This window comes from Rattus norvegicus, chromosome 2 (assembly GCF_036323735.1).
Source record: "Rattus norvegicus strain BN/NHsdMcwi chromosome 2, GRCr8, whole genome shotgun sequence".
NCBI classification, from domain to species: domain Eukaryota; kingdom Metazoa; phylum Chordata; class Mammalia; order Rodentia; family Muridae; genus Rattus; species Rattus norvegicus.
This window is the reverse complement of record NC_086020.1, coordinates 115,824,183-115,851,664: the sequence shown is the minus strand read 5'-3', so window position 1 is coordinate 115,851,664 and position 27,482 is coordinate 115,824,183. Positions and strand designations below refer to the sequence as shown.

General features: G+C 40.1%; 1 protein-coding gene and 1 long non-coding RNA gene across 12 annotated transcripts in view; one reads left to right on the top strand and one right to left on the bottom strand.

Moving 5' to 3' along the window:
* Egfem1 (EGF-like and EMI domain containing 1) overlaps positions 1-27,482 on the top strand; it is a 651,262-nt gene that overhangs the window by 401,365 nt on the left and 222,415 nt on the right.
* On the bottom strand, positions 8,730-26,684 carry LOC134485895 (uncharacterized). The gene is made up of 4 exons (XR_010064221.1): positions 26,514-26,684; positions 10,988-11,080; positions 10,425-10,573; positions 8,730-9,190 (listed from the first exon to the last, which is right to left on the bottom strand). It is a non-coding gene; the product is annotated as an uncharacterized LOC134485895 (long non-coding RNA).

Genomic DNA, 27,482 nt, shown 5'->3' with positions numbered 1-27,482 from the left:
TCTCCATGAGGGTGGCAACCAGGAGGGCCTGCCCTGCCTTCTCTGTGGACCCTGTGCACAGGGGGCCCAGATGGCACTAGGCATTTTCCTCTAGATATTCTTGACAAAACAGCAAAATCTTCCACAAAAATCAACCCAGATCATCAGAATAGTTTCAGTTCAAAAACTCTAACCTCCCATTGTCTTACAGTTCCAAACTCCTACTCCTTAGCTATTAGAGATTCAGTGTGCCATCCTTGTATGATAAAGTTTTAAAAAGCTGCCATACATGACAACCACACATGCTGGCTGTGCTATTAGACTGTTTTGCAACCAGATTCACCCAAGAAATCAATCCATTACTTTCAGCTTATCATTAGACAAGTTCTTAAGGCAAGGGCAAAAAAAAAAAAAAAAAGAAAAAGAAAAAGAAAACAGCCTAGTGCAGCCTCTGTTTAGCAAACGGATGCTGTTAGCTAAGTAAAGAGATTTTTTCCAGGCCTCTAATATGAAGCCTCTGGCAGTGCTAGTGTATAAGTTACTTTTCTATGGCTGTGATAAAACACCATGACCAGGCACCTAATAGAAAGAAGGGTGTAATGACAGCAGCAGGTAGTCATGGAACTTGAGCAGTTTCTGAGAGTTCATTGTAATCTGCAAACAGTTGGTAAGTCCTGAATGGATGTGTTAGCCAGTATAGCCACAATAATAGCTTTGACCAATGGACCTTGGTGTTTTGATAGTTGGATCTTGGAATTTCAGTCATGCAAAAGGTAGTAGTCAAATAAAGGAATGGACCTAGCTTTAGGAATATAATCTAAGGATTCAGCCAGGGAAAGGGAAAGGGAGAAGACACTGTCTACTGGCACCATTTTTGCAGTGCTGTTAGAGAGTAGAGAGCCTTTTAATGATCGTTTTGTGCTAGGCATTCTTTAATAGATGATATGTTCCATAATGAGAAGACTATTATTTAACTCTTCTTGACTCTCCTGAGACTTATGGGTTATTGTCTAGAATATAAATATCTGCTAATTTAAGAATTCAAAGAAAGAAAAATGAAAGTTTGTAAAAGGAAATAACCAAGGTAATATGGTTCATCTGGGAAACTGTGGGTGAAGGGAGAATGAAACAAGAAATACATATGAGAATCATTAGTTCAGAATCATTATAAAGCTCTTAAATGGAAATCATATCTCATGTTTTGAACACTAAATATTTTTGAATATTTTATTTTTAAATGTACACCCTTAGAAAATTCTATTCTACTTAAATAGCTTCATGCTTTCCAGAAATTGAGAGCATTTTAATTATGACAGAAAATGACTTTAATGTTGATTTTCAGCTAGGTGCAGGAATGATTCTTGTAGCCTAAGATACTTGAGAAGCAGAGACAAGAGAGTTCAGGCCAATGTGAACATAGGAGTTCAATGCCTGCCTGGATAATATGTTTGAAATCCCCAACCCCTATATTCACAGATTAGGGCAATAGCTCAGACTACAAAGTGTGTGCTGTGCAAGCATAAGAACAGGAGATTACACATGCAGCATCCCTGAAAAAGCCATGAACACTGACCTATACCTCCAATCTCTGTTCCAGGAAGGCAGAGGTAAAGAGATGGTGACTGTGAGCTTACTGGATAGCCAGCCCAGTGAAATTTGTAATTTCTAGAATAGAGATTGTACAGGTACACATGTGTGTACTGCATGCATTCCTCAAGTACTCATACAAAATAATATATATTATTATGAGAATCTGCATTCCCACTCTTACATTATTTTAAAGATGGGACTTGCTCCAGATGAGTTATCCTCTACAGCAGCTGAGCTTTGGCATGAGCAGACAGAGCACCATGTTGCAGCAAATACCTTGTAAGTTCAGTCCTACACATCACATTCAGGGCTTATACTGGGAGTGTATTCTCATAATTACAAATACTGACACCAGATTGCTGGGAAAAATCCTCAAGACAAATTTGTGTCTTTGGACCTCTACCACAGGTACAGCTGTGATGACACCAGACACGCTAATTGTAGCATTTTACTATAGTCTTCAGTCTGATCTGATGTGTTCTTAAGTCCTTGTTTCCTTTGGATACTCTAAATAGGAAATACTTCTCTTAATTAATTTTCAGGAATATATTTTCGTCTGATTCCTAAATTTAGCTTTGTGTTTTAACCATTAATTTTCAATCACTATCTAGTGTGTGTGTGTGTGTGTGTGTGTGTGTGTGTGTGTGTGTGTGTGTGTGTGTGTAATCATTACTGAAGTAGTCCAGATGTTTTCTTTAAAACAGTAAAAAATAAGGAATCAAACTAATAGTCTTCACAGGGCCTGTTAGAGAGGAAAATATATGGATTTGATCTGCCTTTTGTAACCTTTTCTAAGCTAACAAGACTATGTGCCTCAATATGTATGTGTGTGATTGTGTATAGGTGCTGTGTATGAGAATATGTGTGTTTTTGCTAGTCTGAGGAGCATGGATGACTATGACTGTGCTGACTCATAGGAAGTTTATGACTATCCATCTGAGAAAACACTCATACTTAAGTCAAAAAAGGTCTCAGCAGGGAATGCTTCCTGCCTAGTGCCTGCCTGTCCAGAAGGGGATGTCCATCAGGGACTTAGATATTAGTGTTTTCAGAAAAACATTCCTGAAAGACAATAATAGCTGGATGAGCTCTTTGAGTGAAAGGATTTTGGAAGACCCTCCAAACTGCCTTGTAATAGCTCTCTCCTCATTCCTGCCCCAAGTATGGGGATGACTTTCCTCTGATCTGCCTGATTCACAGAATGTAGCTAACAACAGGTCTACTACTCCTACCCTTAGAGTCCATTAATCTGGAAGGATTAAGCTCATGCCTCAGGAGGAAAAATTGAGAAATAACACTGAACTGGGACAGATCTTTGTCACAAGCCCCTGTTTTGACTCCATTCAGTTCCTGAAAAAGTCATTTGCCACCACACAAAATTGCCCCTGTTCATTCATTTTTGTCTTCCTGTGAAAGAGGGTATAGACATTCACAGTTTGTGCTGGGATTCATAGATAATCACCTTTCTGTGGTGTCTTTCTACATGGCATTTATGGTCCATGTGTGTGCATGTTAATGTGTGTGGAGGCGCACATATGGGTAAAGGTGAGACACAACCTTAAGAGTTTCTCCTCAAGAGCTGTCAACCTATTTTTGAAATCATTTTTTGAGTCTCTCATAGACTTGGAACTCAGCATGTAGGACAGTCTGACTAGATAGAAAAATTCTTTATACAATCTAATGGAACCCTGAAAATAGGCAAACTCATATGGGGGATAGGGTGGTGAAGTATAATGGTATAATGTGAAAAAAGCATTAGGTGGGATATGAGGCAATAAACAACTGGGTAGGGATTATGAAGTGATAATGGCATTGGGTGGGGTGTGAGGAGATAAAGGCAATGGGTAGGGTGTGAAGCAAATGGGTAGGGTCTGAGGTGGGAAAGGCATTGGATAACATCTGAAGTGAGAGAGGCACTGTGATCCAGTGGTGCACAGCTGTAATAAGTCTCCATATTTACTGTTTATCAATCCCTCTTTGGAATGCCTTATCTCTGGACAGTTTGGAATTTCTGTTTTCAGAAAGGACTTGGACAGTCACAACATTGTCATTTGTCAAGATACCTGCTGTATATTGTTTTGATTGCAACTCTTCATGTTTACAATTGCACTAGTATGCTTTCTGCTTCTATTAGTACAATACTCAGATAGGATAAGCTTGCTGTCACCAGACAGTTCCAAATCCTGCCTGTGAGTCTCATGAAACATGTTTTCTATACTTTTCTGAGTCTTCATCTGTCTTAGGTATTTATTAGTGTGAATAGACACCATGACCAAGGCAAGTCTTATAAGGACAACACTTAATTGGGACTGGTTTACAGGTTCAGAGATTCACTCCATAATCATCAAGGTAGGAGGATGGAAGCATCCAGGCAGGCATGGTGCAGTAGGAGCTGAGAGTTCTACATCCTCTTCTGAAGGCAGCTAACACAATACTAACTTCCAGGCAACAAGCATGAGAGTCTTATAGCTCACACTCACAGTGATACACGTACTCCAATAGGGCCACACCAACTGTACCAAAGCCAGAGCTCTTCATAGTGCCACTCCATGGACACCATTACAAACCATTACACAATCATTTTTTCAAGTATAAACATTGAATATTTGCTGTGTGGAAGTAATGTCTTAGCAGATGTATTCCACATACTCTGGTACCTAAAGAACCCACACTATGGGAAAAGTAAATTGACTAATTAGTATTTTAAGCAGAAAATAGTAAGTGCCTTAAGAGATGTAGCAAGTAAAGGAGTTGTGCAAGCTATTGCAGGGACCATCCCCTTCCCAGTGGAAGAGACTCATTCTCAAATACTGATTCACTTTCATATTTTCAAGTGGGTTGTCAGGGGAAAAAAACATTCCCTTTCTTGCTTGATTGATTCCCCCACCCCCTTCTTTCTCTTCTGGCTTTTTGTGAATTCTCTGCATGACTTCCTTTTATACTCTGAAATCCCAGTTAAGGGACATTCTCACTGATTATAATGACATATGTCTGTTTTCACAGCTGTAATCTTAGAGTCTTAATAATACCATGTTTTAAACATTATTCTGAAATGCTAGAAGGTTTCTAGGTACTCATAAAGTAAACATCCAGCTCATATAAAAAAATCAGTGAACAATTATGAAACTTCCAGTAATTTGTAACTGATCATAGACATGCCATACAAAATCACAAGTTGAAAAAATATCTCTTGGGGACAACTAATTCATTAGACATATGTGTATACATTAGAACCAGATGAAGTGCTACATTACAGGGAAAGACAATGACCAAACTTGTGGGAGACTAACGACCAAATATTTGAATGTCTACTGTTTTCAGATGAATTGAGAGAAACCCTATCCCAGTGGAGCAGCTTTGGGGAGTTTGAATTTGTGTTCATGTACCCCTCTGACATGAAGATGCAGAGTGCTTGACATTGCCCCCTTTTCACTACAGGCACACCTCCCAGCAGCTAAGCCCAAGTTGCTAACCAGATTGGTGAGCACGTTCTGTTTGTGATAGTAAATGATAATTTAAGAGTGATCTGGTCTCAAAAGGAAGTCATTAGCCAGGCAGCTTATATCAGAATGTTCTATATGTTTTCATTCAAGCAATGTAAACAATCTCGAAAGAGTCAAGGTTGCTAGTAGAGAACCAATCTACGTCCCCGGATGACTTGAAGCTGAAAATAGCTCACACCTCTCTGGTGTTTACACTTCTAAAGTGCAAACATTCTGCTTCTGGGCTCTGTGGAACTTCAGGGTACATCTTAACAGAGCTTTCTTGGTCTGGAAGTGATTTTTATCCTTTAGTGAAAGATTAACTTAAATCATCTATTATAAAGTTTAGTGCTATAAGAACTGGGTATAAAATTTTCTTACTTTGGATCAGTGGTTCTCAACTGCCCTAATGCTGCCACTCTTTCATATAGTTCCTCATGTTGTGGTGACCTCCCAACCATAAATTTATGAAACTATGTTGTTATTTTGTAACTGAAATAATACTATTTTGCTACCATTATGAATCATAATATAAATACTTGATATGCAGGATATTTGATATGTAAACCCCCAGAGGTCATAAGCCTCAGGGTGAGAACTGATACTTTGAATAGACTAAAAACACTCTGAAGACTAATTAGGAGATTTCAGTTGTGAACAATGTCCCCTCCTTCTGCATATGTTTTTCAAGTTAAGCAATAGAGATTTAATCTCTTTATTTTATGCTATCATCTATCAGATTGAAGATCCACTTTTATTGTATTTGTTTTGTTACAAGGGGATTTTTGATACCTAAATGGTAGTGGTAGCAATATTCTCTGGGAGGTTAGGTTTCAAGGAAGTAAAATTAAAATTAAAATTAAATTAATGAGGTATTAAGAAACAAATTGAATTCATATCAACCCCTATTTCTTTATGTCGTTCAGGACAGTCACAGACTCTTAATCAGTGTGTGGTTCACACTTTGTATCAGATCACTCTGAATGGTGACCATCAGTTTACTCTCAAAATAAAATAAGAGGGAAAAACTGTAATTAAAATCTTCACAGAACAGTATTATGAACTTCTTCACTCTCATGAAACTTTGTTTGCACTAACAGTGATATATTTTCTCTCACAGGCATTGCAATTGTAATGGTAGTCTGATATTTAAGATAAAAAATGAATATTAAACACTGACCAAGAACAGCATTAGCAGAGGAAGGTACATTTGGCTTATAGGTTATACAGTCCCTCATGAAGGGAAGTTAGGGCAGGAGCTCAAGGCAGGAATCTGGAGCAGGAACTGCATGAAGAAGCTCTGCTTGGAGAAGTCGTGGAGAAGCTCTGCTTAGTGTCTTTCTTTTCATAGCTTGCTCTATTTACTTTTTATCTAACCCAGCAGCACTTTCAAAGGGCTGGCACCAGTAAACTGTGCCTTCCCATATCACCCATTAATCAATAAAATGCCCCTACAGACCAATTGGATCAACCTGTTTTTTCAGTTGAGGTGTCTTTCTTCTCATATGACCCTAGATTATATCAAGTTGTCACAGCAACAACAGTAACAGCAACAACAAGAGCAACAACTAGCCCCCACAGAAAACTGATATAGAATAACAAGTTTCACTTCCCTTTTTACACCCTGTATATTGTCATTTTTCTTGGAACTTGGCTGCAAGCTATAATCCAACAGATTAATCTCAGATTTGGTTTTCAACAAATACCTCTTGTACACAAACCAATGAAAAACCAGGTAAAACAAATAAAGGGCTTTAGACATGATGTGACAGCAGAGGAAAAACTACTAACACTGAACCAAGAGTGAACGTAATAAGATAAGAACACATTTTAAGACAAGACAATCAGTCAAGAAACCACAATAAAGGCTATTCATAGACACAACAGGGGTGGGGGTGGGGGTGGGGGGGAAATGAAGACAACGCTAAAGCACTTGGGGCCCATGGAATAGTATCCAAATCAGGACGTTTTCTTTTCTTTGTGATTATCATTCAAAACAACTTACAAGGAGAAAGAGGACTGGACTCAAACTGACTTACCAAGTCCTTTGGTAAGATGAAGAACACACTTTCAGAAAGTTACACTAACAAAAGCCAGCTTGAGGGAAAAAACGCAAGAAATATCTGAAGATGTAGAAAGATGAAACAGATACAGGAAGAAGGTCTAACAACATGAGACTCTAAAGAAATAGTCACAGGAAGAAACAGTGTTTTCTAGATTTTTTTTTAAATGTGCATGTGTGTGAGTACAGGCACATGAATGTAGGTGCTCACAGAAGCCAGAAGATCCCCTGCAGTCACAGTTACAAGCTCTTATGAGTCGCCTATTGTGTGCTCTAGGAACCACACTCAAGCCCTCTGCAAGAGCAACAAGTGCTCTTAACCACGAGACCATCAGTCCTGCAAAAGCACATTTATTTTTATTTGTTTAGGTAATAAATCATGAGTGATTATGCACAAGAGACAATGTGCGTGCAGCTGAGTTCTTGCCAGCAATGCCACGAGCCTAGATGGTAAAATAACACTCCAGAATGTAAAGATCCTGAAAATGCAGCTTTTTAACAGACGTCATGTGAGCCTATGGAGTTCACAGTTACATACACAGATGTGTCATATATTTGGGACTTCAGGAAATGGTTTGATTTTCTGCAGATTGCCTTTGTGAATGAATCCACCTTCCCCAGAAGCACACTTATCACAAGAGCTATAAGCAAAGTAAATGAGGACATGCCTGGGTTTCCTTCTAGAGGCAGGAGGCAGCCTGTTCTGGGTTTGTAGGAAGAAGTCAAAATAAAATCAGAACGGGGCAAAGGAATGCTCATTCGTGTCTGCGTGAGTCAAAGCGTGCAATTACAGCTGTGCCCAGCATGAAGGGAAGGTACCGCATCAGTGACTGGGGAGAGGGGAAGGGAGAGCAGAAGACAGAAAGGAAGGGTGCTACTTACAGTGAGTGTGCAGGGAACGGACCCACCTGCCTGAGAGAAGCTGAGTTACAAACTGAAATTCGTCTGAATACTTTAGATGTTCAGTTTCAAAGGCACCCAGGCTGGCTACAACTCTGTCAAGCTGAGAGTTGTGGGATAATAATCTCAAGCCAACTTCCTCCCTTCACCCAAACAGAACTCTTCACCTACCCTCAGTAATTGCTTAGATTTTAGCTTTCGGGCACTAGACAGAGGATCGTGATCAATAGCAACTATGTCTTTTGGGAGCTTAAGGCCTCAGGCAACAGGTAAGAGGCACTTCTCCCCTCTCAAGCTGAAGGGGAGCAGGTGTCTTGCCCAGTCCCAAGCCTTCTACACTAATGCTGTGTGTCTGTGTGTGCGTGCATGAGTGCATGTGGGTGTGTGGGTGTGCGTGTGTGTCTGTGTATGTATGTGTGTGTATGTGTGTGTGTCTCCCTGTATATGTCTGTGTGTGTTTGTGTGTGCGTGCATGTGCCTGTATCTAAATGCTCACACTAGGACATGCTTTTCCTGTTTATGTCTTCCTTTTCAGTAAGCATATTTTCCAGGACGTATCCTATGTCAAATTTCAGAGAGCTATGCTTTTGAATTATCCTCGTTCTGGACCTGATAAGCTAAATACAGTGCCCAATTTTTCCCGTCTTGACAAAGACCTTTACTCTGACTGAAATTATTGTCTATTTGAAAAGTCAAAATAGGATTTAGCTCAAAATCTAGTTTAAACAGTTTATTTTCTTCATCTTTCCTAGTTATAGAAAATGGAATGTTTGAAGTACCAGTACCTACCATAAATCAAAATTGATGTGTAAGCACAAAAGATGCAGTTTTGAAATTACTTCTTCCCCTGGTGCTCCTTAAGGGACAGATGAGACAGTAAACAGAACTTAATTCCTGTCATTGGCACATCTTTCACTCTTTCTGTGACATGCACTTTCTTCTTCTATCTCTTCCTTCCAGCTTTGCCATTACTAGTTGTCAGTGCTAGGTTGGGCACAGCTCCTGTCACCCCAACTTTTCTCTAGTTCAACGCTGGGACAGTCTCCCATTTTCTTCTCCCATTTTGAAGATTCATTTTTCTTCTTTCTATTATCTTTGCATCGCCCTGTTCCGTTGGTAGGCAAGGCAGCAGATTATTCTGGAATGTCGAATCTCAAGCATGGCAGCCATCATTTATCTGTGAGGGGGAGACAATTTGAAAGAGACCCTTGAGATCAGGCCTGCTGAGTGTTACTCTCTTACAGAAGAGGATGGTCATTGGTCAGACGCCCAAGATTCCAGCTGCTCCTTCATAAACCTCCCAGCCCATTCTGCCCTCAGTTATATAGCCTCATGTCTTAGGACAGGCTAGATTACATAGACACCAGAAGGTTAACAAAGGGGAACTCCATATATCTAGCTATGTGGAGGTCATCGACTATGTTGGGTAAGACTTGGCATTGTGGATTCTTTTTGAGCCACCCATGTTCCTGTGAGTAACCCTTCATTCATGCTCTGTAATTACACCCAAGAAACTTATTGGTTGCCCCAGAAATTAGATTGTTCTGGGATCATTTTTGCTACTGAGTCTATCCCCAGGAGTGATGACATTTGTTCATGTTTCCCTAGGAAAAACTTGGTGCAGCACAAGTCTGTAACAGCTCACCTTAACCATGTTCTACAAAAACAGGGCAGTGAATTATGAAACGGTGGGTGCCTTTGATGGTCTGTGGGCAGTTACCCAAGGATAGCTAGAATAGAGATATCTGACTACACTGTAAGCCACAGAGGAGGACATTGAAATAATAAAAATGTAGAAAAATGTGAGTCCATCAAAAATGATCTTACACTCAGAAGCTGGCACTCCCTGAGCTTAAATTGTGATTTTTTTCTTCCTCTCAGGTCAAAGGTTTTGTGCACACAATCTCCTTGTGCTTCATTTCTCCTTTTGGAATGCTTAGATTGTAACAATAGTGTGGTAATAACATATGTGTCCTTATTCAAACAGGGCTTTGAAGCCCATGAATTCATAGAGACAAGATCATGCAGCAACCTTGAGGAGACCTGAAGTTTGCTAAGAAGGGGGCTGGGGAATTCGGCTCTTTTTCTGCATAGCTCAGGCTTTGGAAAGAAACATTCGAAACATTCACAAAATCAGGGTGATACTCCTTTAGACGACGTGACCATTTTTTATTTACTGCTTTTATTGGCCCCACTCTGTTTCTGATTCAGGCACCCACTCATTCCTTCACTCTATAAACAGATCCGGAAACGGAGACTTGTTTGTCCTATCTTGGAGGCGACCATATGCTGATTTTGCTCTTGCTCACACTCTAAACGGAGCTCAGTACTGCCTGACATCCTCTGTGTGGGGGCGTGGTCTGCCTCCTTTGGGAATGGGTCTCAGGGAAGACAGCGGACTCCCAGCTTACCCAGAGCATCAAGCTGGTGGGATTCTGGCTCCTAGAAAGGCTCCTCAGTTGTGGGAAGGATGCTCCTTCTGTTCAGTAAGCAGGCGACAAAGCTGCTACGTAAGCTTCGCCTCATTTGTCTGTTACGTGTGCATTGTTCTTGGAGCAAACTGTGGGGATATTGGCAAGATGTTAGGATGAACCTGAAGACTTTAGTTTTTAACCTCATGCTTAACCATCAGGCAGATACCAGAAAAGTGAGTAATTGTGTATTATTACAGAAGATTATTGTGTATTTAAATTGCTGAGCTCCTGCATAGCAATTTATGTCAACTCTTAAATTATAATTCTACTTGTCTCATGCCTGCCCAGCTCTAGGACCTTCTCACGCCCCCTCTGGTCACAGCTTGTCACTGCCAGTCACATTACAATGCAGGGCTCAGCCACAATATCCAGCAATTTCCAAAGGAGTACAATGTAGCCCAGGTCATCCCGGAAAGCCTTGGTCTGCATGAGTAGTGCCAATATTTAATGAGTGAGTCTCACAGATTATTGCATCATAGCAGAGCGTCTGACACGCTTACACCTCTTTTCTTCCTGCGGACCGCTGTGGTCTGGAGATCTGCTCAGCCTAGCCTGGCAGTTTGATCCAGGGTCAGCTTTGTCCATGTCTTTTGCTTGCCATGTAACAGAAATTTATTAACAATTTTTAGTTTATAGTAAAGAGCATAGTAGATGTATGATAATTTCTCTTATAAATATGTACCCGCAAAGGAATTAGGAAGTGCTTCTGATAGCCGAACTTCATTAAAACATATGTGACAATGAGGTGTTTTCTTCACGTTTGTCAAAAATCCCATGCAATATAATTTGTTTTCCAACAGAGGAGTATTTGTGATTTAAATGTTACCACGATAAAATCCAATCTATGATTTCCATATAAGTGACTATGCTTGTATTATATTGGTTAAATCTAAAAAAATTATCACATAGAGATATTAAAGAAGGCGCATAGCACACTAATGTGCAAAGTGTGCTGTGTGTCCCTAACAATTTGTGCTGCTTCTCTGTACTTACATGGTGTTCCCAGAGCAAACAGAGACAAGCTGTCATAATGAGAAACTGTGCAGCTCAATCCAAATTCATCAATGATAACTTTTAGGATGTAATGTCAAAGCAGATTTTCACATTTGTTCCTGATTCCAATGTGAACACCTAATCACAGAACAGCAGCAAATATTAAATAAATGAATAAAAGCCCAGGAACCAGGCATTGTGAGCAATCAGTGAATGAACAGTGACTTCTTGTCCGTAGCTGGGAGCTGCTTGGTTTTGTTTTGTTTTTATTGTGCATGGTTTAATGTGGTTCAAGTCCCATGTTATTCATCACTTCATCAAGAAATCAAAAGACAGTGAACCTTCGAGACAGACTCCTGCTCAAGAGAAACCCATGTCCCCCTAACAGGAGACTGACTCCTCTGCAGAAGTACAGCGACGGATGGATATCTTTGGGAGATGCAGTCATGAGGCAGAACACTCTGGCTGGCCTCACAGAGTTTCAGTACACCAGCACTGTGCCTGGCTTCAGTGCCATGCACTGATTTCTCGTTCTTTTGGAAATGTGAGCAAGACATTATAGATTTAAAAGCACATATTTCCTATAAAAATAGCGTCTCCACTTCCCTGTGAGCACATGTCTCTTCTATTAATCTGAACGATTGGGGGCTGTTCTGAAAAGATCACTCTAATAAGGGAACAGTACCAAACATAGAGGGAGAAATGGATTTTTCTGGGAAGAATAGGAAGGAGGCACGGAATGATCAAGAAAAGAACATCACAAATGGATTATAGATAAAGCACAAGGGATAGATACACTTCCGCCCCTTTTGTACATTTCGAGAACAGCTCTCTGCCTGCAAAGCCACAAAATGGCACAAATACAAATACATCCATTTGCCTGCTGGGATTAAATTTCTCTAATTACACAGTCTCACTTGATATGGAGGACCGATGCATCACCTCGTTTTTTTTTTTTTTCTTTTCCTTTTGCAATCATTGTTATATCCGTGCTCTATAATCAGCGTTCATCACGGCTAATTAGAGCCTCTTCGTCTGTTGTTCCTGAGACCTGACATTCCTAGAGTTCAACTGCAAATTCATTTTAAATATCTCTGGGTCCCGGGTGGGGGGGATGAAAATGCTAGGGTTGTATTATTCCCAAATGGCTTTTTGAAATTTTAATGTACTGTGATTTTCTTCTTTTCTATGGAATTTAAATGATTAGTCACAGGGCAAGAAATCAAGTCTTACTTAAAACTTTGTATTACTGGCCTGAGATTCATAGTCGTAGAAGGGGCCTCAGTCCCTGGAAGGAGTTATCAGTCCCCAGAACAGATACTCACTGCATTAGGAAACACGCAGTGTTGATTTCTCTTTGAGGAGAAATAGAGTGCTGTGGGTTTTCCTCATTTACGAAGTCAGAGTAGTTTTCTTCCAGCAAATTTTATAAATATCCCTATTTTCAACTCTAAATCGCAGTGATGGGAATACCAGTTAAACTGAGGATGTCTGTCATAAGGATGTAATTTGTTCCATAGAACTCAAGACTTGAAGCTTCCAACTCACAGCCATGTGGTCTTACCACCTCCTGTTACTAAGGTAACAGTCTTTCCTTACAGGGGGGTACTTGTGTTGTCCTGCATCACTTTTACCCTCCTCCTGAGTTTGTACATCTTTCTGCTATTTGTGCCATTACTATACACTAGATCCCTCCCAAAGAAGCAAATCTACATTACTAGGCAAGCATTTTGATTCTTGCTCCTAAGCTGCTCCCCATACACTGCTCATGTGTACATATGAACACATTACAGTAGAGTCTGAAGGGTTCTATCAGACAACTAACTTCACAGCTATGGTGAGTTTGTAGAGGGAGTGAAAGCTCAGGGAGAAAATATGAAAGGCTTCCTAGCTGGGGTGATAGTCATGCTGAGATGCAAAGGCACTAATAAGAGCTAAAATTTATGGGGTGCCATTCTGTTGCTGTTTTAAACACCTAAAATGAGGATTATCTCCTTTAAATCTTGAGAAACCCCTATAAGGTGCTACATGCTACTCCCACTTTGCAGGCAGGGACTAAAGCACAGAAGTTAGGTCTTTGAATAAGTACAACTCAGATTTTATTTTGTAAAGATGTCTATAATAACCTCTCCCTTCCTAGAAATTGTCAACATTTTTGGTGTTGTCTCCTTAAGAAGGGAGCTCCATCCCTTTGGTTGAATCTACATTTTTGTGGAGACACATAAGAAAATAAGAGAATGTAGCTGGAAATGATGTTATAGTTGCTGCCAAGGTCAGGTCAGGAATGAAGGTCAATACCCACTGGAACATTGTTCTGGGACTCAGGTTTTCTGTGACTCTGAGGTCACCCAACTAGCTAAGCTAAGGAAGAAACTATCATGGATAGTTTAGATTTAGAAGAAGAAGAAGAAGAAGAAGAAGAAGAAGAAGAAGAAGAAGAAGAAGAAGAAGAAGAAGAAGAAGAAGAAGAAGAAGAAGAAGAAGGGACAAAAACAGAAACATAGAGGGGGAGGGAGAAGAAAAGGAAGGAATAAGGGGAGAAAAGGAGGAGGAGGAAGAGGAGGGGAAGTGGGAGGAGGAGGAGGAGGAGGAGGAGGAGGAGGAGGAGGAGGAGGAGGAGGAGGAGGAGGAGGAGGAGGAGGAGAAGGAGGTGAAGACCTAGGAAACCCTAGCAGTTTCACCACAACAGGACCGAACCGAAGAGAAAGAAAGCCTGTACTGCCTGAACAAGCTTGTTTCTACATCCTGACACACAGAACCTGCTAACTAACAAAGTAATTGTTGATTCAGCCTCCATATTACATAGAGACACTAACAGAAGTACTGGGGTCTGAATTTGAGCTTTGAGTTACGGCAGCTTCTTTAGTCTAGGGATGTATGCTCATTCCTTCACATGGGTGTATGGAGAGACGGGGGGGGGGGGTGGCAGGAAACACCTTTGAACTAAGGCTGTTCCCCCATTTCGAGGTGAAAAATAAATGAAGGAAACAAACAAATAAAATTTAAAGAGCTCATGAACACATCTGTTGTCATGACCCCAAAGGCTGACTGTCTGATAATTGGGGAGATGCGTGTCACATCTTTGAAGTGATGAATTCCAATCATATTAAAATGATGAAGCATTTAGATTAGATGGGAACTAACTTTTAAATGAGGCGATAATCTATTATGAGGCAGGTGGGATGAGAGAAGAGAAATTCCTTTTGAGGCAGAAAGCTTAGAGTTCAGTGAGCTGAACATAGAGGTCCTTTTTAGTTAAAACAACTTGTTGGGTTCATGTGCCCGTGCAAACAAACTAACCTATTGAAGATAGCCTTGGCAAACAACGTCTTCATACTTAGATGTCATGGCTTAGCATTAAGATACTTACTAAATAAAGGATCAGGGATGATTTTGTAGTGTCTCAGTTCTTCATTTATAAAATATAAATCAACAAAGGAGTTTTCTATCTGGGATTTAGTTGCACCTGTCATGTATTCAACAGAGAGATTTTTCTAGATCACAAAGGGCTGCTTCATAAACAAATCCCCAAAGTTAAAATTTATCTCCTTGACATGTCTCAGATAGATCAACGTTATACACAAAATAGACACTGCATGCGAATGGTGCATCTGTGGCTGCCATGTTCTTGTGATTCCAGAGCATTTGGGGAGCCAGCCAAGGGATGATTTTGGGATAGCACATTGTACTTCACTCTCTAGAGGCTCATGTGTCTTAACTACCCATGTTCTTCTTCCTTCCTTCCTTCCTTCCTTCCTTCCTTCCTTCCTTTCTTCTTTCCTTCCTCCCTCCCTCCCTTCCTCCCTCCCTTTCTTCCTTCCTTCCTTCCTTTCTTCTTTCCTTCCTCACTCCCTCCTTCCTACCTTCTTGCCTGCCACCTTTCCTTCTTTTCTTTCGTTCTTTTTTGAATGATAGAATAATTTGTTTTTGAGAACCTCACAGATAGTTACTGCGTCTATGAGTTGCCTATTTCCTCCCCATTTATCTCTTCCAGTGTCCCCCTCCAAAATCCATGATGATTTTTATTACATGTATTTATGTATACACATATACATACAAAAAAATCCAAGTACATTTCATGTTGCCAATGTATAAATGGTCCATGACTGCCATTTGGGGTTGGACAAACTACGTGGGACTTATCACTGGAGGAAACTGACTCTTCCTGTCTCAGAAAAACTGATGGGGTTGGGGATTTAGCTCAGTGGTTTGCCTAGCAAAGGCAAGGCCTTGGGTTCGGTCCTCAGCTCTGCAAAAAACAAAAAACAAACAAACAAAACAAAAAAACAAACAAAAAACCTGATCACTTTAAGCTCTTAACACTGCTCTGGGATGTAAATTTCTCAGTCACTATTATGATTCAAACGAATTATTCAGCCTTATTAGTTATAAGGTATACTTTGTCTTCCTGATTTGTGAACTTCAAATGCTATTCTGAGTGTGAAATTTTTAATGAAAATGTCTATTTTATAAAGTTTAGAACAGAGGCTGAAGGAACACCCATTCAGAGCCTGCCCCACATGTGGCTCATACATATACAGCCACCAAACTAGATAAGATGGATGAAGCAAAGAAGTGCAGGCCGACAGGAACAGGATGTAGATCTCTCCTGAGAGACACAGCCAGAATACAGCAAATACAAAGGCGAATGCCAGCAGCAAACCACTGAACTGAGAATAGGACCCCCGTTGAAGGAATCTTAGAAAGGACTGGAAGAGCTTGAAGGGGCTCGAGACCCCATATGAACAACAATGCCAACCAACCAGAGCTTCCAGGGACTAAGCCACTACCCAAAGACTATACATGGACTGACCGTGGGCTCCAACCTCATAGGTAGCAATGATATAGCCTAGTAAGAGCACCAGTGGAAGGGGAAGCCCTTGGTACTGCCGAGACTGAACCCCCAGTGAATGTGATTGTTGGGGGAAGAGCGGTAATGGGGGGAGGATGAGGAGGGGAACATCCATAGAGAAGGGAAGGGGGAGGGGTTAGGGGGATGTTGGCCCAGAAACCAGGAAGGGGAATAACAATTAAAATGTAAATAAGAGTTTACCGGAAGTCCCACACCCGCGGATCCCGGCCTGCAGCAGCTCTCTGCCCCCAGACCCTGTGAGAGAGAGACCCAACCGCCTGGTCAGGTGGGCACTCCTGAGGCTGCAGAGCGGAAGAGACCACCACACTGCTCACCCCTGCCCACATCCCTGGCCCAAGAGGAAACTGTATAAGGCCTCTGGGCTCCCGTGGGGGAGGGCCCAGGAGCGGCAGGACCCCTGTGCCTGAGACACCACCAGAACCAGAAGGAAACAGACCGGATAAACAGTTCTCTGCACCCAAATCCCGTGGGAGGGAGAGCTGAACCTTCAGAGAGGCAGACAAGCCTGGGAAACCAGAAGAGACTGCTCTCTGCACACACATCTTGGACGCCAGAGGAAAAGGCCAAAGACCATCTGGAACCCTGGTGCACTGAAGCTCCCGGAAGGGGCGGCACAGGTCTTCCTGGTTGCTGCCGCTGCAGAGAGCCCGTGGGTAGCACCCCACGAGCGAACTTGAGCCTCGGGACCACAGGTAAGACCAACTTTTCTGCTGCAAGAAAGCTGCCTGGTGAACTCAAGACACAGGCCCACAGGAACAGCTGAAGACCTGTAGAGAGGAAAAACCACACGCCGGAAAGCAGAACACTCTGTCCCCATAACTGACTGAAAGAGAGGAAAACAGGTCTACAGCACTCCTGACACACAGGCTTATAGGACAGTCTAGCCACTGTCAGAAATAGCAGAACAAAGTAACACTAGAGATAATCTGATGGCGAGAGGCAAGCGCAGGAACCCAAGCAACAGAAACCAAGACTACATGGCACCATGAGAGACCAATTCTCCCATCAAAACAAACATGGAATATCCAAACACACCAGAAAAGCAAGATCTAGTTCCAAAATCATTTTTGATCATGATGCTGGAGGACTTCAAGAAAGACGTGAAGAACTCCCTTAGAGAACAAGTAGAAGCCTACAGAGAGGAATCGCAAAAATGCCTGAAAGAATCGCAAAAATCCCTGAAAGAATTCCAGGAAAACATAAATAAACAAGTAGAAGCCCATAGAGAGGAGACACAAAAATCCCTGAAAGAATTCCAGGAAAACACAATCAAACAGTTGAAGGAATTAAAAATGGAAATAGAAGCAATCAAGAAAGAACACATGGAAACAACCCTGGATATAGAAAACCAAAAGAAGAGACAAGGAGCTGTACATACAAGCTTCACCAACAGAATACAAGAGATGGAAGAGAGAATCTCAGGAGCAGAAGATTCCATAGAAATCATTGACTCAACTGTCAAAGATAATGTAAAGCGGAAAAAGCTACTGGTCCAAAACATACAGGAAATCCAGGACTCAATGAGAAGATCAAACCTAAGGATAATAGGTATAGAAGAGAGTGAAGAATCCCAGCTCAAAGGACCAGTAAATATCTTCAACAAAATCATAGAAGAAAACTTCCCTAACCTAAAAAAAGAGATACCCATAGACATACAAGAAGCCTACAGAACTCCAAATAGATTGGACCAGAAAAGAAACACCTCCCGTCACATAATTGTCAAAACACCAAATGCACAAAATAAAGAAAGAATATTAAAAGCAGTAAGGGAAAAAGGTCAAGTAACATATAAAGGGAGACCTATCAGAATCACACCAGACTTCTCGCCAGAAACTATGAAGGCCAGAAGATCCTGGACTGATGTCATACAGACCCTAAGAGAACACAAATGCCAGCCCAGGTTACTGTATCCAGCAAAACTCTCAATTAACATTGATGGAGAAACCAAGACATTCCATGACAAAACCAAATTTACACAATATCTTTCCACAAATCCAGCACTACAAAGGATAATAAATGGTAAAGCCCAACATAAGGAGGCAAGCTATACCCTAGAAGAAGCAAGAAACAATCGTCTTGGCAACAAAACAAAGAGAATGAAAGCACACAAACATAACCTCACATCCAAATATGAATATAACGGGAAGCAATAATCACTATTCCTTAATATCTCTCAATATCAATGGCCTCAACTCCCCAATAAAAAGACATAGATTAACAAACTGGATACACAACGAGGACCCTGCATTCTGCTGCCTACAGGAAACACACCTCAGAGACAAAGACAGACACTACCTCAGAGTGAAAGGCTGGAAAACAAATTTCCAAGCAAATGGTCAGAAGAAGCAAGCTGGAGTAGCCATTCTAATATCAAATAAAATCAATTTCCAACTAAAAGTCATCAAAAAAGATAAGGAAGGACACTTCATATTCATAAAAGGAAAAATCCACCAAGATGAACTCTCAATCCTAAATATCTATGCCCCAAATACAAGGGCACCTATATACGTAAAAGAAACCTTACTAAAGCTCAAAGCACACATTGCACCTCACACAATAATAGTGGGAGATTTCAACACACCACTCTCATCAATGGACAGATCATGGAAACAGAAATTAAACAGTGATGTCGACAGACTAAGAGAAGTCATCAGCCAAATGGACTTAACGGATATTTATAGAACATTCTATCCTAAAGCAAAAGGATATACCTTCTTCTCAGCTCCTCATGGTACTTTCTCCAAAATTGACCATATAATTAGTCAAAAAACAGGCCTCAACAGGTACAGAAAGATAGAAATAATCCCATGCGTGCTATCGGACCACCACGGCCTAAAACTGGTCTTCAATAACAATAAGGGAAGAATGCCCACATATACGTGGAAATTGAACAATGCTCTACTCAATGATAACCTGGTCAAGGAAGAAATAAAGAAAGAAATTAAAAACTTTTTAGAATTTAATGAAAATGAAGATACAACATACCCAAACTTATGGAACACAATGAAAGATGTGCTAAGAGGAAAACTCATAGCTCTGAGTGCCTGCAGAAAGAAACAGGAAAGAGCATATGTAAGCAACTTGACAGCACACCTAAAAGCTCTACAAAAAAAGAAGCAAATACACCCAGGAGGAGTAGAAGGCAGGAAATAATCAAACTCAGAGCTGAAATCAACCAAGTGGAAACAAAAAGGACCATAGAAAGAATCAACAGAACCAAAAGTTGGTTCTTTGAGAAAATCAACAAGATAGATAAACCCTTAGCCAGACTAACGTGAGGACACAGAGAGTGCGTCCAAATTAACAAAATCAAAAATGAAAAGGGAGACATAACTACAGATTCAGAGGAAATTCAAAAAATCATCAGATCTTACTATAAAAACCTATATTCAACAAAACTAGAAAATCTTCAGGAAATGGACAATTTCCTAGACAGATACCAGGTATCGAAGTTAAATCAGGAACAGATAAACCAGTTAAACAACCCCATAACTCCTAAGGAAATAGAAGCAGTCATTAAAGGTCTCCCAACCAAAAAGAGCCCAGGTCCAGACGGGTTTAGTGCAGAATTCTATCAAACCTTCATAGAAGACCTCATACCAATATTATCCAAACTATTCCACAAAATTGAAACAGATGGAGCACTACCGAATTCCTTCTACGAAGCCACAATTAATCTTATACCTAAACCACACAAAGACACAAAAAGGAAAGAGAACTTCAGACCAATTTCCCTTATGAATATCGATGCAAAAATACTCAATAAAATTCTGGCAAACCGAATTCAAGAGCACATCAAAACAATCATCCACTATGATCAAGTAGGCTTCATCCCAGGCATGCAGAGATGGTTTAATATACGGAAAACCATCAACGTGATCCATCATATAAACAAACTGAAAGAACAAAACCACATGATCATTTCATTAGATGCTGAGAAAGCATTTGACAAAATTTAACACCCCTTCATGATAAAAGTCCTGGAAAGAATAGGAATTCAAGGCCCATACCTAAACATAGTAAAAGCCATATACAGCAAACCAGTTGCTAACATTAAACTAAATGGAGAGAAACTTGAAGCAATCCCACTAAAATCAGGGACTAGACAAGGCTGCCCACTCTCTCCCTACTTATTCAATATAGTTCTTGAAGTTCTAGCCAGAGCAATCAGACAACAAAAGGAGATCAAGGGGATACAGATCGGAAAAGAAGAGGTCAAAATATCACTATTTGCAGATGACATGATAGTATATTTAAGTGATCCCAAAAGTTCCACCAGAGAACTACTAAAGCTGATAAACAACTTCAGCAAAGTGGCTGGGTATAAAATTAACTCAAACAAATCAGTTGCCTTCCTCTATACAGAAGAGAAACAAGCCTAGAAAGAAATTAGGGAAACGAGACACCCTTCATAATACACCCAAATAATATAAAGTACCTCGGTGTGACTTTAACCAAGCAAGTAAAAGATCTGTACAATAAGAACTTCAAGACACTGAGGAAAGAAATTGAAGAAGACCTCAGAAGATGGAAAGATCTCCCATGCTCATGGATTGGCAGGATTAATTTAGTAAAAATGGCCATTTTACCCAAAGCAATCTACAGATTCAATGCAATCCCCATCAAAATACCAATCCAATTCTTCAAAGAGTTAGACAGAACAATTTGAAAATTCATCTGGAATAACAAAAAACCCAGGATAGCTAAAGCTATCCTCAACAATAAAAGGACTTCAGGGGGAATCACTATCCCTGAACTCAAGCAGTATTACAGAGCAATAGTGATAAAAACTGCATGGTATTGGTACAGAGACAGACAGATAGACCAATGGAATAGAATTGAAGACCCAGAAATGAACCCACACACCTATGGTCACTTGATTTTTGACAAAGGAGCCAAAACCATCCAATGGAAAAAAGATAGCATTTTCAGCAAATGGTGCTGGTTCAACTGGAGGGCAACATATAGAAGAATGCAGATCGATCCATGCTTATCACCCTGTACAAAGCTTAAGTCCAAGTGGATCAAGGACCTCCACATCAAACCAGACACACTCAAACTAATAGAAGAAAAACTAGGGAAGCATCTGGAACACATGGGCACTGGAAAAAATTTCCTGAACAAAACACCAATGGCTTATGCTCTAAGATCAAGAATCAACAAATGGGATCTCATAAAACTGCAAAGCTTCTGTAAGGCAAAGGACACTGTGGTTAGGACAAAACGGCATCCAACAGATTGGGAAAAGATCTTTACCAATCCTACAACAGATAGAGGCCTTATATCCAAAATATACAAAGAACTCAAGAAGTTAGACCGCAGGGAAACAAATAACCCTATTAAAAAATGGGTTCAGAGCTAAACAAAGAATTCACAGTTGAGGAACTCCGAATGGCTGAAAAACACCTAAAGAAATGTTCAACATCTTTAGTCATAAGGGAAATGCAAATCAAAACAACCCTGAGATTTCACCTCACACCAGTGAGAATGGCTAAGATCAAAAACTCAGGTGACCGCAGATGCTGGCGAGGATGTGGAGAAAGAGGAACACTCCTCCATTGTTGGTGGGATTGCAGACTGGTAAAACCATTCTGGAAATCAGTCTGGAGGTTCCTCAGAAAATTGGACATTGAACTGCCTGAGGATCCAGCTATACCTCTCTTGGGCATATACCCAAAAGATGCCTCAACATATAAAAGAGACACGTGCTCCACTATGTTCATCGCAGGCTTATTTATAATAGCCAGAAAATGGAAAGAACCCAGATGCCCTTCAACAGAGGAATGGATACAGAAAATGTGGTACATCTACACAATGGAATATTACTCAGCTATCAAAAACAACGAGTTTATGAAATTCGTAGGCAAATGGTTGGAACTGGAAAATATCATCCTGAGTGAGCTAACCCAATCACAGAAAGACATACATGGTATGCACTCATTGATAAGTGGCTATTAGCCCAAATGCTTGAATTACCCTATATCCCTAGAACAAACGAAACTCAAGACGGATGATCAAAATGTGAATGCTTCACTCCTTCTTTAAATGAGGAAAAAGAATACCCTTGGCTGGGAAGGGAGAGGCAAAGATTAAAACAGAGACTGAAGGAACACCCATTCAGAGCCTGCCCCACAGGTGGCCCATACATATACAGCCACCCAATTGGACAAGATGAATGAAGCAAAGAATTGCAGACCAACAGGAGCAGGATGTAGATCGCTCCTGAGAGACACTGCCAGAATACAGCAAATACAGATGCGAATGCCAGCAGCAAACCACTGAACTGAGAATAGGTCCCTCGTTGAAGGAATCAGAGAAAGAACTGGAAGAGCTTGAAGGGGCTCGAGACCCCAAAAGTACAACAATGTCAAGCAACCAGAGCTTCCAGGGACTAAGCCACTACCTAAAGACTATACATGGACTGACCCTGGACTCTGACCCCATAGGTAGCAATGAATATCCTAGTAAGAGCACCAGTGGAAGGGGAAGCCCTGGGTCCTGCTAAGACTGAACCCCCAGTGAACTAGACTATGGGGGGAGGGCGGCAATGGGGGGAGGGTTGGGAGGGGGGCACCCATAAGGAAGGGGAGGGGGGAGGGGGATGTTTGCCCGGAAACCGGGAAAGGGAATAACACTTGAAATGTATATAAGAAATACTCAAGTTAATAAAAAAAATAATAAAAAAAACAAAACGATAAAAAAGTAAATAAGAAATCCTCAAGTTAATAAAGATTAAAAAATAAAGTGATGTGATATATATATAATATTATAGTTATTGTATTTATGTCACATGTAACCTATGACAATATATATTTGTGTTGTTGACGGCATACAGAAATGTAAAGAATAGATGATTGCTTTCACCTTAAAGTATCTATGCTTTATGTATTGGTGAAAGATATGCAGAGGAGTTGGGTTACAAAGAGAAAGCTCTCAATCAACAGGAAGGACAACTTCAGCACATCTTCTCTACTGCCACCTTTTCTTTGAGGCAAAGGCTCTCTTGTTATTTGTGCTACTTTGTGGCATGTGGGAGCTTCTGACCTACTCTCCTGTCTTTGTCTCCCAGAACTCATCTAAAAGGGAAAATTCTGGGACCGTGGTTACCATTAATCTGTGTACTGGAGGCTGTCTGCAGAAACTTCTGGCTTGGTCTGGCAGCCACTGTTACATGCTCCACTGGATGCACTAAGCCAAGACAGCAGGGGGCTGGTTAGCGATTCTGGATAGGATTTATAAAGAGTTTGGATTGGGTTGGATCGGGTTATAAAGAGCAGGTGATTCCTATTGGCTTGGCCTAAGATGCCTCATGTATATGAGAAAGGGCTTGTGGGCACTGCCCCTACATAACTGATGGCCACAATTCTCTCTCTAGGAGACGGTGGTACATGATAGGGGTCTGGTGCCAGGAGCAGGCAAAGCTCCTACTGTCCTTTATGGGTCATAAGGGCTTCAAGCCTTAGGTCAACCTTACCAGGCTTCCTCTCACAACCTACAGCCCCACAGTTACTGATGCGGACCACTGAATAATTTTTTTCATAGGCCCTGGGGATCCAACTCAAATTTTCAGGTCTATATAGTGGGTACCTCTATCTACTATACTCAGTAGTCTTAATTTTACTTTTTAATCAGATTTTGTTTTTAAATTTCACTGTATACATGTGCCCTATTTTCATGAATAGGACTGGTGGAATCGCCGTAGGCTCAAATGTTACATAAGTCATATCGCTCAACAGAGCACATTTTTTTGTAGCCCATTGATGAGGATTATAAACCATGGGAATTTGAATTAAGGGCAATTTGTTTTAGAAGGCAACTTTACTATAAATAAAACAAACTTTTTTAAAAAAGAATAAAAATGTAAAGTAAACGTCATTGGGAAAATGATAAGAGTAATTTCAAGTCCAGTTTATTGACCTTTCACTATGAAGTTATCAGTTTTGCCAAATTCAGGTATTAATGTCATTATATTCATTTTACAGATGCTGAAAAGAGAGAAGAAAGATGTTGATTTGGTTAGATAAAGGGATATGCAATCCAGCGCTAATCTTTATCTGTCTTAGTTACTATTCTATTATTGTGAAGAGACACCATGACCAAGGCAACATATAAAATAAAGTACTTAATTGGCAGTTGCCCTACAGTTTCAGAGGCCTAGTTATTATCGTGGCAAGGAGAAGAGCCCCGGATAGGAAGGCATAGCTCTGCAGGAGTACCTGAGAGCTTATGTATGATCCATAAGTTGCAGGCAGAAAGAAAGGCCTGAAGTGGCCTTTTGAACCCTCAAACCCACCCCCAATGACACACCTCCACCCACAAGTCCATGCTTCTTCCAACAAGGCTAAACTTCCCAAACAGTTCCATTAATGAGGGACCAAGCCTCCAAAAATATGAGCCTCTAGGGCAGTTCTTGCTCAAACTACCACATTATCCTTGGCTTCACTGTCCCTGTAGTTAACATTCAACTGTTTATTTCAATATAAAATTTCAGTTTAAAATGAACTTCTTAAATATCAAATATTCTGAAATTAGTGGGAAGGCAGAGTCTCATGTCACTTAGGGTGGCTTCAGACTTGTTCCTCAGCTCTGGGATACTAGGTAGGTGCCACTAAATTCAGTTTTATGTAGTGCAGAGAATTCAATTCAAGGTGCTGTGCATTCTAGGTTAGCAGTCTCCTAACAGCTCTAAAACCTCTAGCATGTTAAAGGTGTCTAATTTCTTAAATGTATTGCATGAGTTTATTTGTTTGCATGTGAGTAATAGGCCTGTCTGTTCATCACTAGGGGTTCGAGGACAAAAAGAGGGAATTGGTTCATTCGTTACACTGTTATATTCTTACAGAGAGAGCTCAGGTCATCAGGTGTGGCAGTAAGCAAAGCATGTTACCTGCTGAAGCCCAAATGTCCTAACTGAAAACATGTAATGACAATATTGAGAAGGTGACTATTATTAAAAGTTATTCACTTTGTTGGACGGTTTGGTGCAAGTTTGTGTGCTATGCCAAGCTTAAAGCCAGGATGCTATAGTTATAGTATTTCCATAACATGCATTAAACTTCTTACAAATGACTAGAGATGCATAGCTGCATTAGTTGGACACAGCCTCATAGAATGGCTTAGTTCCCAGTGCTCATATATATTTATTTAACATAGCAGAGTTTATAGTAGAACTACATGTATTCAGTTGTTTTATTTTTTTTCTTTCTTTAAAATTTTCTTCATGGGTAAACTGCTGTATCTTTTAAAATAGTTTTCTATGAAAGAAAATATACTAAAGCATTTGTGCCATCGGGAGTTCTCGGGCTAGATTAAAAGAGGAAGAGGCTTTCACAACTATGGTACTCAATATTCTAGAGGATGACTGTCATCCTATTTGAAATGAGTGAGGTGCCGAGGTGTCACCTGATTCTCTTGATGTACAGAGACATGTGGTAGGTGTTCAGACCTGTAAGTTTGATGTGCTATTTGATAGCATGTTTTTTTTTGTTTCTCCTCTTTATCTTCAACAACAATAATAAACAGTAGAAGACACTAAGTTGAACCTCTGGACACTCGGGAAAGTCTGCACAATTTTTTGAGGTCTTTCTTATTCCCGAGTGACTATAATAGAGAGAAATAGGCCAATTTTTAAAAGGAAGCACATTCACATCATTAAAATAATCTCAGACCTATACTATATGGATAGAAGACATTATGTTATGTACTATATATGATCTTTAGAAAAGATACTTCATTGTACTTTTGATAACATTCTGTAATATCAACAATGCCACTAGAAGGATCTAAGATATGGCATGCATGCATCCTCTAGTGATGGGAAGAGATGTAGAAGGTCACTTGAACCTACAAAGAGTTCCACTAAGCATGACACCTAAGACAATTAGACGGACTTTGTGTAGACACTAACAGTAGTGAGATGCATAGATCAAAACCTCACAAACACACTCACTTAAAAATCAGGATGATGTGCAAGATTTACACACACTTTGGGGAAATTGTCACAAAGGAAACACAAAGCCTCTTCCACACAAAGCAAAAGTATTCATTCGAACCTGGACTATATATATATATATATATATATATATATATATATATATATATATATATATATTGAGTTTTGGAGGATGGTTTGAATTAAAATAAAACATTTCTCATCTTACCTCTTTGCTCTGCTGCAGCCACTTCTCTACAGTGTATCTGTCAAGCTTCCAAGATCTGTATGAGAATTCACTAACACCAAAACAATGGATTAAACGAGGCATGAGACTTGTGATAGATGCCTCATTTCAGAAAATACTCACATACAAAGAATCTAATCCATTGATTTTGTTTAAAAGTAGAAATTAATACCTGCTTTATATAGATATGTTTCTTACTTCTTTCTGGTCGCACTGTAATTTTCGTCCTGAGCAAACTTGTGACACTGCTCTTGGAACTGTCATATTTAATTCTTGGAGATACTGCCATTTGTCATTACAGATGGAATGATAGCCTTGACTGTATCATTGAACCTTTGTCACCACTAACCTGGAAGACTTGCTGTGTGTCAGAACATTCTGTCATTCATCTTGCTTTTGAAAGACCAAATTTATTTGCAACCTTGAATGACATTGGCTACATGAAACGGCCTGAAATCTATCATGTCTGAGTCTTATAAAACTACAATTTAAAACCTAAGTGTTGACCTGGTTTTCAGAACCATCTTCAAAGTCAATGACTTTTGAAATGTTTACTTATGAACATCAAGGTTGTTTTCAGCTGATAACAATAATTCTGTGTAATATTTTTTCTGAGTACTTGAGGTCACCTAACACATACCACTTGTTCTTATTTTATTTTAGAGAAAAGCAAAAGTTAATGTCATTTAAAACGCATGTATATGTCTTATGTTCATAAAAGTCATTGAGCAACTGGAAAGCCAACAGATCAAGGCAGTCAGGGCTTCACCTTTCCTTAGATTATTCATCTAACAATTGAAGCAGTCAGCTTACATTGACAGAAGAAATGCATGAAAGTATTTTGCATTTTAACCTTTTCTGTAATATATATATGTGCATATATATACACACATATATGTATGTATATATACATATATTACAGAAAAGGTTTTATATATATATACATATATA